Source organism: Schistocerca piceifrons, unplaced genomic scaffold, assembly GCF_021461385.2.
Source record: "Schistocerca piceifrons isolate TAMUIC-IGC-003096 unplaced genomic scaffold, iqSchPice1.1 HiC_scaffold_2302, whole genome shotgun sequence".
NCBI classification, from domain to species: Eukaryota; Metazoa; Arthropoda; class Insecta; order Orthoptera; family Acrididae; genus Schistocerca; species Schistocerca piceifrons.
Window position 1 is genome coordinate 1,424,346 of NW_025728232.1, and position 11,655 is coordinate 1,436,000.

Consider the following 11,655-nt stretch of genomic DNA (forward strand, 5'->3'; position numbering starts at 1 on the left):
TCGCTCCCTCACATTGACGAATTAACACAGAAATGTTGTCGCTATAAAATCCTATGGGTTCTATGACTTCTCCTTCCAAATCGTGTAACATTACTATGGAAACGTCAGGATTTTCTTTTGCGATACGAGTATCTCCATTCCGATGCACTATTCCTTCTTTAAAGCATCCCTCGACCCCTCACATTGACGAATTAACTCAGAAATAGCGTCGCTCTGAAATACCATTGGTTCTATGACATCTCCTTCTAAATTGAGTAACGTTTCAATGGAAACTACAGGATTTTCTTTTGGGATACGAGTATCTCCTTTCCGCTGCACTATTCCTTCTTTAGTGCATCCCTCGCTCCCTCAGCTTGACGAATTAACACAGAAATTGTGTCGCTATGAAGTACTATGGGTTCTATTACGTCTCCTTCTATATCGAGAAACGTTTCTATGGAAACGACAGGTTTTTCATTCGGGATACGAGTATCTCCTTTCTGATGCACTATTACAACTTTACTGCATCCCTGGCTCCCTCACATAGACGAATTAACATAGATATTGCGACGCTATGGAATAATATGTATTCTATGACTTCTCCTTCTAATCGAGCAACGATTCTAAGGAAACGACTGGATTTTCTTATGGGATACGACTATCTCCTTTCCGATGCACTATTCCTTCCTTTCTCCTTCCCTGGCTCCATCACATTGTCGAATTAACACAGAAATTGCGTCGCTATGAAATATTATGGGTTCCTTGACTTCTCCTTCCAAATCGAGTAACGTTACTATGGAAACGACAGGATTTTCTTTTATGATACGAGTGCCTCCTTTCCGATGCACTATTACTTCTTTACTGAATCCCTCGCTCCCTCACATTGACGAATAAGCAGAGAAATTGCGGCGCCATGAAATACTATGGGTTCTATAACTTCTCCAACTAAATCGAGTAACGTTTCTATGGAAACGTCAGGATTTCGTTTCGGGATACAACTATCTCCTTTCCGATGCACTATTCCTTCTTTACTTCCTCCCTCGCTCCGTCACATTGACGAATTAACGCAGAAATTGCGTCGCTATGAATTACTATGGGTTCTATGACATCTCCTTCTCAATCGAGTAATGTTTCCATGGAGACAACTGGATTTTCTTTTGGGATACGAGTATCTCCTTCCCGATGCACTATTCCTTCTTTACTGCAACTCTCGCTCCCTCACATTGAAGAATTAACACAGAAATTGCGTCGCTATGTAATACTATGGGCTCTATGACTTCTCCTTCTAAATCGAGTAACGTTTCTATGGTAACGACAGGATTTTCGTTTGGGATACGAGTATCTCCTTTCTGATGCAATATTCCTGCTTTACTGCATCCCTCGCCACAACACATTGACGAATTAACACAGAAATTCCGTCGTTATGAAATACTATGTGTTATATGACGTATCCTCCTAAATCGAGTTATGTTTCTATGGAAACGATAGGATTATCTTTTGGGACACGTCTATCTCCTTTCCGATGCACTATTCCTTCTTTACTGCATCCCTGGCTCCCTCACATTCACGAATTAACACAGAAATTGGGACTCCATGGAATACTATGTGTTCTATGACTTCTCCTTCTAAATCAAGTTACGTTTCTATGGAAACGAGAGGATTTTCTTTTGGGATACGTCTATCTCCTTTCCGATGCACTATTCCTTCTTTATTGCATCCCTCGCACTCTCACATTGACGAATTAACCCAGAGATTGCGTCGAAATGAAATACTATGGGTTCTATAACTTCTCTTTCTAAATCGAGTTACGTTTCTGTTGAAACGGCAGGATTTTCTTATGGGATACTAGTATCTCCTTTCCGATACACTATTCCCTCTTTACTGCACCGCTCGCTCCCGCACATTGACGAATTAACATAGAATTTGCGTTGCTCTGAAATACTATGTGTTCCATGACCTCTCCTTCTAAATCGAGTAACGTTTCTATGGAAACGACAGGATTTTCTTCTATGATACGAGTACTTCCTCTCCGATGCAATATTAGTTCTTTACTGCATCCCTTGCTCCCTCACATTGACGAATAAGCAGAGAAATTGCGTCGCCATGAAATACTACTATGTTCTATAACTTCTCCTTCTAAATCGAGTAACGTTTCCATGGAAACGACTGGATCTTCTTTTGGGATACGAGTATCTCCTTTCCGATGCACTATTCCTTCTTTCCTGCATTACTCGCTACCACACATGGACGAATAAAAACAGAAATGGCGTCGCTATGAAATACTATGGGTTCCATGACTTCTCCTTCTACATCGAGTAACGTATCTATGGAACCGAAAGGATTTTCTTTTCGTATACGAGTATCTAATTTCCAATGCACTATTCCTTCTTTACTGCATCCCTGGCTCCCTCACATTGACGAATTAACACAGAAATTGCGACTCTATGGAATACTATTTGTTCTATGATTTCTCCTTCTAAATCGAGTAACGTTTCTATTGAAACGACAGGATTTTCTTTTGCGATAGGAGTATCTCCTTTCCGATGCACTATCCCTTCTTTACTGCATCCGTCGCTACCTCACATTGACGAATTAAAACAGAAATTGCGTCGCTATGAAATACTATGAGTTCTATGACTTCTCCTTCTAAATCGAGTAACGTTTCTGAGGAAACGACAGGATTTTCTTATGGGATACGAGTATCTCCTTTCCGATGGACTATTCCTACATTACTGCATCCCTCGTTCCCTACCATTGACGAATAATCTCAGAAATTGCGTCGCTATGAGATCCGATGGATTCTATGACTTCTCTTTCTAAATCGAGTAACGTCTCTATGGAAACGACAGGATTTTCGTTTGGGATACGACTATCTCCTTTCCGATGCACTATTCCTTCCTTATTCCATCCCTGGCTCCATCACATTGACGAATTAACACAGAAATTGCGACGCTATGGAATACTATGTGCCCTATGACTTCTCCTTCTAAATCGAGTAATGTTTCTACGGAAAGGACAGGATTTTCTTTTCGGATCCGAGTATCCCCTTTCCGATGCACTATTCCTTCTTTATTGCATCCCTCGCACCCTCACATTGACGAATTAACACAGAGGTTGCGTCGCTATGAAATACTATGGGTTCTATAACTTCACTTTCTACATCGAGTAACGTTTCTATTGTAACGGCAGGATTTTCTTTTGGGATACGAGTACCTCCTTTCCGATGCACTATTCGTTCTTTACTGCATCCCTCGCTCCCTCACATTGACGAATAAGCATAGAAATTGCGTCGCCATGAAATACCACTATGTTCTATAACTTCTCCTTCTAAATCGAGTAACGTTTCCATGGAAACGACTGGATCTTCTTTTGGAATACGAGTATCTCCTTTCCGATGCTCTATTACTTTTTTACTGCATCTCTCGCTCCTTCACATTGACGAATTATCACAGAAATTGCGTCCCTATGAAATACTATGGGTTCCATGACTTCTCCTTCTAAATCGAGTAACGTTTCTATGGAAACGACAGGATTTTCTTTTATGATACGAGTACGTCCTTTCCGATGCACTATTAGTTCTTTACTGAATCCCTCGCTCCCTCACATTGACGAATAAGCAGAGAAATTGCGGCGCCATGAAATTCTATGGGTTCTATAACTTCTGCAACTAAATCGAGTAACGTTTCTATGGAATCGACAGGATTTCGTTTCGGGATACAACTATCTCCTTTCCGATGCACTATTTTTCTTTACTTCATCCCTCGCTCCCTCACATTGACGAATTAACGCGCAAAATTGAGTCGCTATGAATTACTATGGGTTCTATGACATCTCCTTCTAAATCGAGTAACGTTTCCTTGGAGACGACTGGATTTTCTTTCGGGATACGAGTATCTCCTTTCCGATGCACTGTTCCTTCTTTACTGCATCTCTCGTTCCCTCACATTGAAGAATTAACACAGAAATTGCGTCGCGATGGATTACTATGGGCTCTATGGCTTCTCCTTCTAAGTCGAGGAACGTTTCTATGGTAACGACAGGATTTTCGTTTGGAATACGAGTATCTCCTTTCCGATGCACTATTCCTTCTTTACTGCATCCCTCGCCACCTCACATTGACGAATTAACACAGAAATTGCGTCGCTATGAAATACTATGTGTTCTATGACTTCTTCTAAATCGAGCAACGTTTCTATGGAAACGACAGGATTTTCTCTTGGGATACGAGTATCTCCTTTCCGACGAACTATTCCTTTTTTACTGCATCCCTGGCTCCCTCAAATAGACGAATTAATACAGAAATTGCGACTCTATGGAATACTATGTGTTCTATGACTTCTCCTTCCAAATCGAGTAACGTTTCTATGGAAACGACAGGATTTTCTTTTGGGGTACGAGTATCTCCTTTCCGATGCACTATTCCCTCTTTACTGCATCCCTCAACCCATCACATTGACGAATTAACACAGAAAATACGTGGTTATCAAATACTATGTGTTATATGACGTCTCCTTATAAATCGAGTTACGTTTCTATGGAAACGACAGGATTATCTTTTGGGATACGTCTATCTCCTTTCCGATGCACTATTCCTTCTTTACTGCATCCCTGGCTCCCTCACATTCACGAATTAACACAGAAATTGCGACTCCATGGAATACTATGTGTTCTATGACTTCTCCTTCTAAATCGAGTTACGTTTCTATGGAAACGAGAGGAATTTCTTTTGGGATACGTCTATCTCCTTTCCGATGCACTATTCCCCCTTTATTGCATTCCTCGAACTCTCACATTGATGAATTAACCCAGAGATTGCGTCGAAATGAAATACTATGGGTTCTTTAACTTCTCTTTCTAAATCGAGTTACGTTTCTATTTAAACGACAGGATTTTCTTATGGGATACGAATATCTCCTTTCCGATGCACTATTTCTCCTTTCCTGCATCCCTCGCTCCCTCATATTGGCTAATTACCACAGAAATTTCGTCGCTATGATATACTATGGGTTCTACGACCTCTCCTTCTAAATCGAGTAACGTTTCTATGGAAACGACAGGATTTTCTTTTGGTATAAGAGTATCTCCTTTCCGATGCACTATTCCTTCTGTACTGCATCCCTGGCTCCCTCACATTGACGAATTAACACAGAAATTGCGTCGCTATGTGATACTATGTGTTCTATGACTTCTCCTTCTAAATCGAGTAACGTTACTATGGAGACGACAGGATTTTCTGTTATGATACGAGTACCTCCTTTCCGATGCACTATTCGTTCTTTACTGCATCCCTCGCTCCCTCACAATGACGAATAAGCATAGAAATTGCGTCGCCATGAAATACCACTATGTTCTATAACTTCTCCTTCTAAATCGAGTAACGTTTCCATGGAAACGACTGGATCCTCTTTTGGAATACGAGTATCTCCTTTCCGATGCTCTATTCCTTTTTTACTGCATCTCTCGCTCCTTCACATTGACGAATTAACACAGAAATTGCGTTGTTATGAAATACTATGGGTTCTATGGCTTCTCCTTCTAAATCGAGTAACGTTTCTATTGTAACGACAGGATTTTTAATTCGGGATACGAGTATCTCCTTTCCGATGCACTATTCCTTCTTTACTGCATTCCTCGCTACCTCACATTGACGAATAAACACAGAAATGGCGTCGTTATGAAATACTATGGGTTCCATGACTTCTCCTTCTACATCGAGTAACGTATCTATGGAAACGAAAGGATTTTCTTTTGGTATACAAGTATCTCCTTTCCGATGCACTATTCCTTCTTTAATGCATCCCTGGCTCCATCACATTGACGAATTAACACAGAAATTGCGACTCTATGGAATACTATGTGTTCTATGACTTCTCCTACTAAATCGAGTAACGTTTCTATGGAAACGACAGGATTTTCTTTTGGGATACGAGTATCTCCTTTCCGACGAACTATTCCTTTTTTACTGCATCCCTGGCTCCGTCACATTGACGAATTAATACAGAAATTGCGACTCTATGGAATACTATGTGTTCTATGACTTCTCCTTCTAAATCGAGTAACGTTTCTATGGAAACGACAGGATTTTCCTTTGGGGGTACGAGTATCTCCTTTCCGATGCACTATTCCTTCTTTACTGCATCCCTCGCTCCATCACATTGACGAATTAACACAGAAATTGCGTCGTTATGAAATACTATGTGTTACATGACGTCTCCTTCCAAATCGAGTTATGTTTCTATGGAAACGACAGGATTACCTTTTGGGATACGTCTATCTTCCTTCCGATGCACTATTCCTTCTTTACGGCATTACTGGCTCCCTCACATTCACGAATTAACACAGATATTGCGACTCCATGGAATACTATGTGTTCTATGACTTCTCCTTCTAAATCGAGTTACGTTTCAATGGAAACAAAGGGATTTTCTCTTGGTATACGAATATCTCCTTTCCGATGCACTATTTCTTCTTTAATGCATCCCTCGCTCCCTCACATTGACGAATTAACACAGATATTGTGACGCTATGGTATAATATGTGTTCTATGACTTCTCCTTCTAAATCGAGTAACGTTTCTATGGAAACGACTGGATTTTCTTTTGGGATACGACTATCTCCTTTCCGATGCACTATTCCTTCCTTACTCCATCCCTGGCTCCATCACATTGACGAATTAACACAGAAATTGCGAGGCTATGGAATGCTATGTGCTCTATGACTTCTCCATCTACATCGAATATCGATTCTATGGAAAGGACAGGATTTTCTTATCGGATCCGAGTATCTCCTTTCCGATGCACTATTCCTTCTTTATTGCATCCCTCACACCCTCACATTGACGAATTAACACAGAGATTGCGTCGCTATGAAATACTATGGGTTCTATAACTTCTCTTTGTAAATCGAGTAACGTGTCTCCTGATACGACAGGATTTTTTTTTTGGGACACGAGTATCTCCTTTCCGATGCACTATTCCCTCTTTACTGCATCTCTCGCTCACTCACATTGACGAATTAACACAGAAATTGCGTCGCTATGAGATACTATGGGTTCCATTACTTCTCCTTCTAAAACGAGTAACGTTTCCATGGAGACGACTGGATTTTCTTTGGCATACGAGTATCTCCTTTCCGATGCACTATTCCTTCTTTACTGCATCCCTCGCTCCCTCACACTGTCGATTTAACACAGAAATTGCGTCGCTTTGAAATACTATGGGTTCTATGATTTCTCCCTCTAAATCGAGTAACGTTTCTATGGTAACGAAAGGAATTTCCTTTGGGATACGAGTATCTCCTTTCCGATGCACTATTCCTTCTTTACTGCATCCCTCGCTACCTCACATTGACGAATTAACACAGAAATTGCGTCGCTATGAAATACTATTTGTTCTATGACTTCTCCTTCTAAATCGAGTAACATTTCTATGGAAACGACAGGATTTTCTTTTGGTATACTGGTATACGAGTATCTCCTTTCCGATGCACTATTCCTTCTATCCTGCTTTCCCTCGCTCCCTCACATTGACGAATTAACACATAAATTGCGTCGCTATGAAATACTATGTGTTCTATGACTTCTTCTCCTAAATCGAGTAACGTTCTTATAGAAACGACAGGATTTTCTTTTGGGATACGTCTGTCTCCTTTCCGATGCACCAGTCCTTCTTTACTGCATCCCTGGCGCCCTCCCATTCACAAATGAACACAGAAATTGCGACTCCATGGAATACCATGTGTTCTGTGACTTCTCCTTCTAAATCGAGTAACGTTTCTAAGGAAACGACAGGATTTTCTTATGGGATACGAGTATCTCCTTTCCGATGCACTATTCCTTGTATCCTGAATTCCTCGCTCCCTCACATTGACGAATTAACACAGAAATTGCGTCAGTATGAAATACAATGGGTTCTATGACTTCCCCTTTTAAAACGAGTTACGTTTCTATGGAAACGACAGGATTTTCTTTTGGGATGCGTCTATCTCCTTTCCTATGCACTAGTCCTTCTTTACTGCATTCCTGGCTCCCTCACACTCACGAATTAACACAGTAATTGCGACTCCATGGAATACTAAGTGTTCTATGACTTCTCCTTCTAAATCGAGTAACGTTTCTAAGGAAACGACAGGATTTTCTTATGGGATACGAGTATCTCCTTTCCGATGCACTATACCTTCTTTACTGCATCCCTCGCTCCCTCACATTGACGAATTAACAATGAAATGCATCGCTATGAAATACTATGGGTTCTATGACTTCTCCTTCTAAATCGAGTAACGTTTCTATGGGAACGACATGATTTTCTTTTGGAATACGACTATCTCCTTTCCGATGCACTATTCCTTCTTTATTGCATCCCTCGCACCCTCAAATTGCCGAATTAACACAGAGATTGCGTCGCTATGAAATACTATGGGTTCTATGATTTCTCCTTATAAATCGAGTTACGTTTCTATGGATACGACAGAATTTTCTTTTGGGGATACGAGTATCTCCTTTCCGATGCACTATTCCTCCCCTACTGTATCCCTCGATCCCTCACATTGACGAATTAACAATGAAATTGCGTCTCTATGAAAAACTATGGGTTCTATGACTTCTCCTTCTAAATCGAGTAACGTTTCAATGGAAACGACAGGATTTTACTTTGAGAAACGAGTATCTGCTTACCTATGCACTCTTCCTACTTTACTGATTGCCTCGTTCCCTAACATTGACGAATACGCACAGATAATGCGTCGCAATGAAATGCTATGGGTTCTATGACTTCTCCTTCTAAATCGAGTAACGTTTCTGTGGAAACGACAGGATTTTCTTTTGGGATACGAGTACCTTATTTCCGATGCACTATTATTTCTTTACTGCATCCCTCGCTCCCTCACATTGACGAATAAGCAGAGAAATTGCGCCGCCATGTAATACTATGGGTTCTATAACTTCTCCTTCTAAATCGAGTAACGTTTCTATGGAAACGACAGGATTTCGTTTCGGGATACAACTATCTCCTTTCCGATGCACTATTCCTTCTTTACTTCATCCCTCGCTCACTCACATTGACGAATTAACACAGAAATTGTGTCTCTAGGAATTACTATGGGTTCTATGACTTCTCCTTCTAAATCGAGTAACGTTTCCATGGAGACGACTGGATTTTCCTTTGGGATACGAGTATCTCCTTTCCGATGCACTATTCCTTCTTTATTGCATGCCTCGCTCCCTCACATTGAGGAATTAACACAGAAATTGCGTCGCTATGAAATACTATGGGTTCTAAGATTTCTCCCTCTACATCGAGTAACGTTTCTATGGTAGAGACAGGATTTTCTTTTGGGATACGAGTATCTCCTTTCAGATGCACTATTCCTTCTTTACTGCATCCCTCGCTACCTCACATTGACGAATTAACACAGGAATTGCGTCGCTATGAAATACTATGGGTTCTAAGATTTCTCCTTCTAAATCGAGTAACGTTTCTAAGGAAACGACAGGATTTTCTTATGGGATACGAGTATCTCCTTTCCGATGCACTATTCCCTCTTAACTGTATCCCTTGCTCACTCACATGGACAAATTAACTTAGAAATTGCGTCGCTCTGAAATACCATTGGATCTATTTCATCTCCTTCTAAATCGAGTAACGTATCAATGGAAACAAAAGGATTTTCTTTTGGGATACGAGTATCCACACTCCGCTGCACTATTCCTTCTGTACTGCAACCCTCGCTCCCTCAGATTGACGAATTAACACAGATATTGCGTCGCTATGAAATACTATGGGTTCTATGACTTCTCCTTCTATATCGAGAAACGTTTGTATGGAAACGACAGTTTTTTCTTTCGGGATACGAGTATCTCCTTTCCAATGCACTATTCCTTCTCTACTGCATCCCTGGCTCCCTCACATTGATGAATGAACACAGATATTGTGACGCTATGGTATAATATGTGTTCTATGACTTCTCCTTCTAAATCGAGTAACGTTTCTATGGAAACGACATGATTTTCCTTTGCGATACGAGTATCTCCTTTCCGATGCACTATTCCTTCTTTACTGCATCCCTCGCTCCTTCACATTGTTGAATTAACATAGAATTTGCGTCGCTATGAAATTCTATGGGTTCTATGATTTATCCTTAAAAATCGAGTTACGTTTCTATGGAACGACAGAATTTTCTTTTGGGATAGGAGTATCTCCTTTCCGACGCACTATTCCTCCTCTACTGCATCCCTCGATCCCTCACATTGACGAATTAAACACTGAAATTGCGTCGCTATGAAATACTATGTGTTCTATTAACTGCTCCTTCTAAATCGAGTAACGTTTCTATTGAAACGACAGGTTATTCTTTTGGGATACGAGTATCTCGTTTCCGATGCACTATACCTTCTTTACTGCATCCCTCGCTCCCTCACATTGACGAATTAACAATGAAATTGCGTCTCCATAAAATATTATGGGTTCTATGACTTCTCCTTCTAAATCGAGTAACTTTTCTATGGAAACGACAGGATTTTCTTTTGGGATACGACTATCTCCTTTCCGATGCACTATTCCTACTTTACTGATTGCCCTTGTTCCCTAACATTGACGAATAAGCACAGAAATGCGTCGCTATGAAATACTATGGGTTCTATGACTTCTCCTTCTAAATCGAGTAACGTTTCTATGGAACGACAGGATTTTCTTTTGGATACGACTCTCTCCTTTCCGATGCACTATTCCTTCCTGACTCCATCCCTGTCTCCATCACATTGACGAATTAACGCAGAAATTGCCGACGCTATGGAATACTATGTGCTCTATGACTTCTCCTTCTAAATCGAATATAGATTCTATGGAAAGGACAGGATTTTCTTATCGGATCCGAGTATCTCCTTTCCGATGCACTATTCCTTCTTTAATTGCATCCCTCGCACAATCACATTGACGAATTAACACAGAGATTGCGTCGCTATGAAATACTATGGGTTGTATGATTTCTCCTTGGAAATCGAGTTACGTTTCTATGGAAAACGACAGAATTTTCTTTTGGGGACACGAGGATCTCCTTTCCGATGCACTATCCTCCTCTACTGCATCACTCGATCCTCACATTGACGAATTAACAATGAAATTGCGTCTCTATAAAATACTATGTGTGCCGGCCGAAGTGGCCGTGCGGTTAAAGGCGCTGCAGTCTGGAACCGCAAGACCGCGACGGTCGCAGGTTCGAATCCTGCCTCGGGCATGGATGTTTGTGATGTCCTTAGGTTAGCTAGCTTTAACTAGTTCTAAGTTCTAGGGGACTAATGACCTCAGCGGTTGAGTCCCATAGTGCTCAGAGCCATTGAACCATTTCAAATACTATGTGTTCTATGACTTCTCCTTCTAAATCGAGTAACGTTTCAAAGGGAACGACAGGATTTTACTTTGAGATACGAGTATCTCCTTACCGATGCACTATTCCTACTTTACTGATTGCCTTGCTTCCCTAACATTGACGAATAAGCACAGAAAATGCGTCGCTATGAAATACTACGGGTTCTATGACTTCCCCTTTTAAAATCGAGTTACGTTTCTATGGAAACGACAGGATTTTCTTTTGGATGCGTCTATCTCCTTTCCTATGCACTAGTCCTTCTTTACTGCATTCCTGGCTCCCTCACACTCACGAATTAACACAGTAATTGCGACT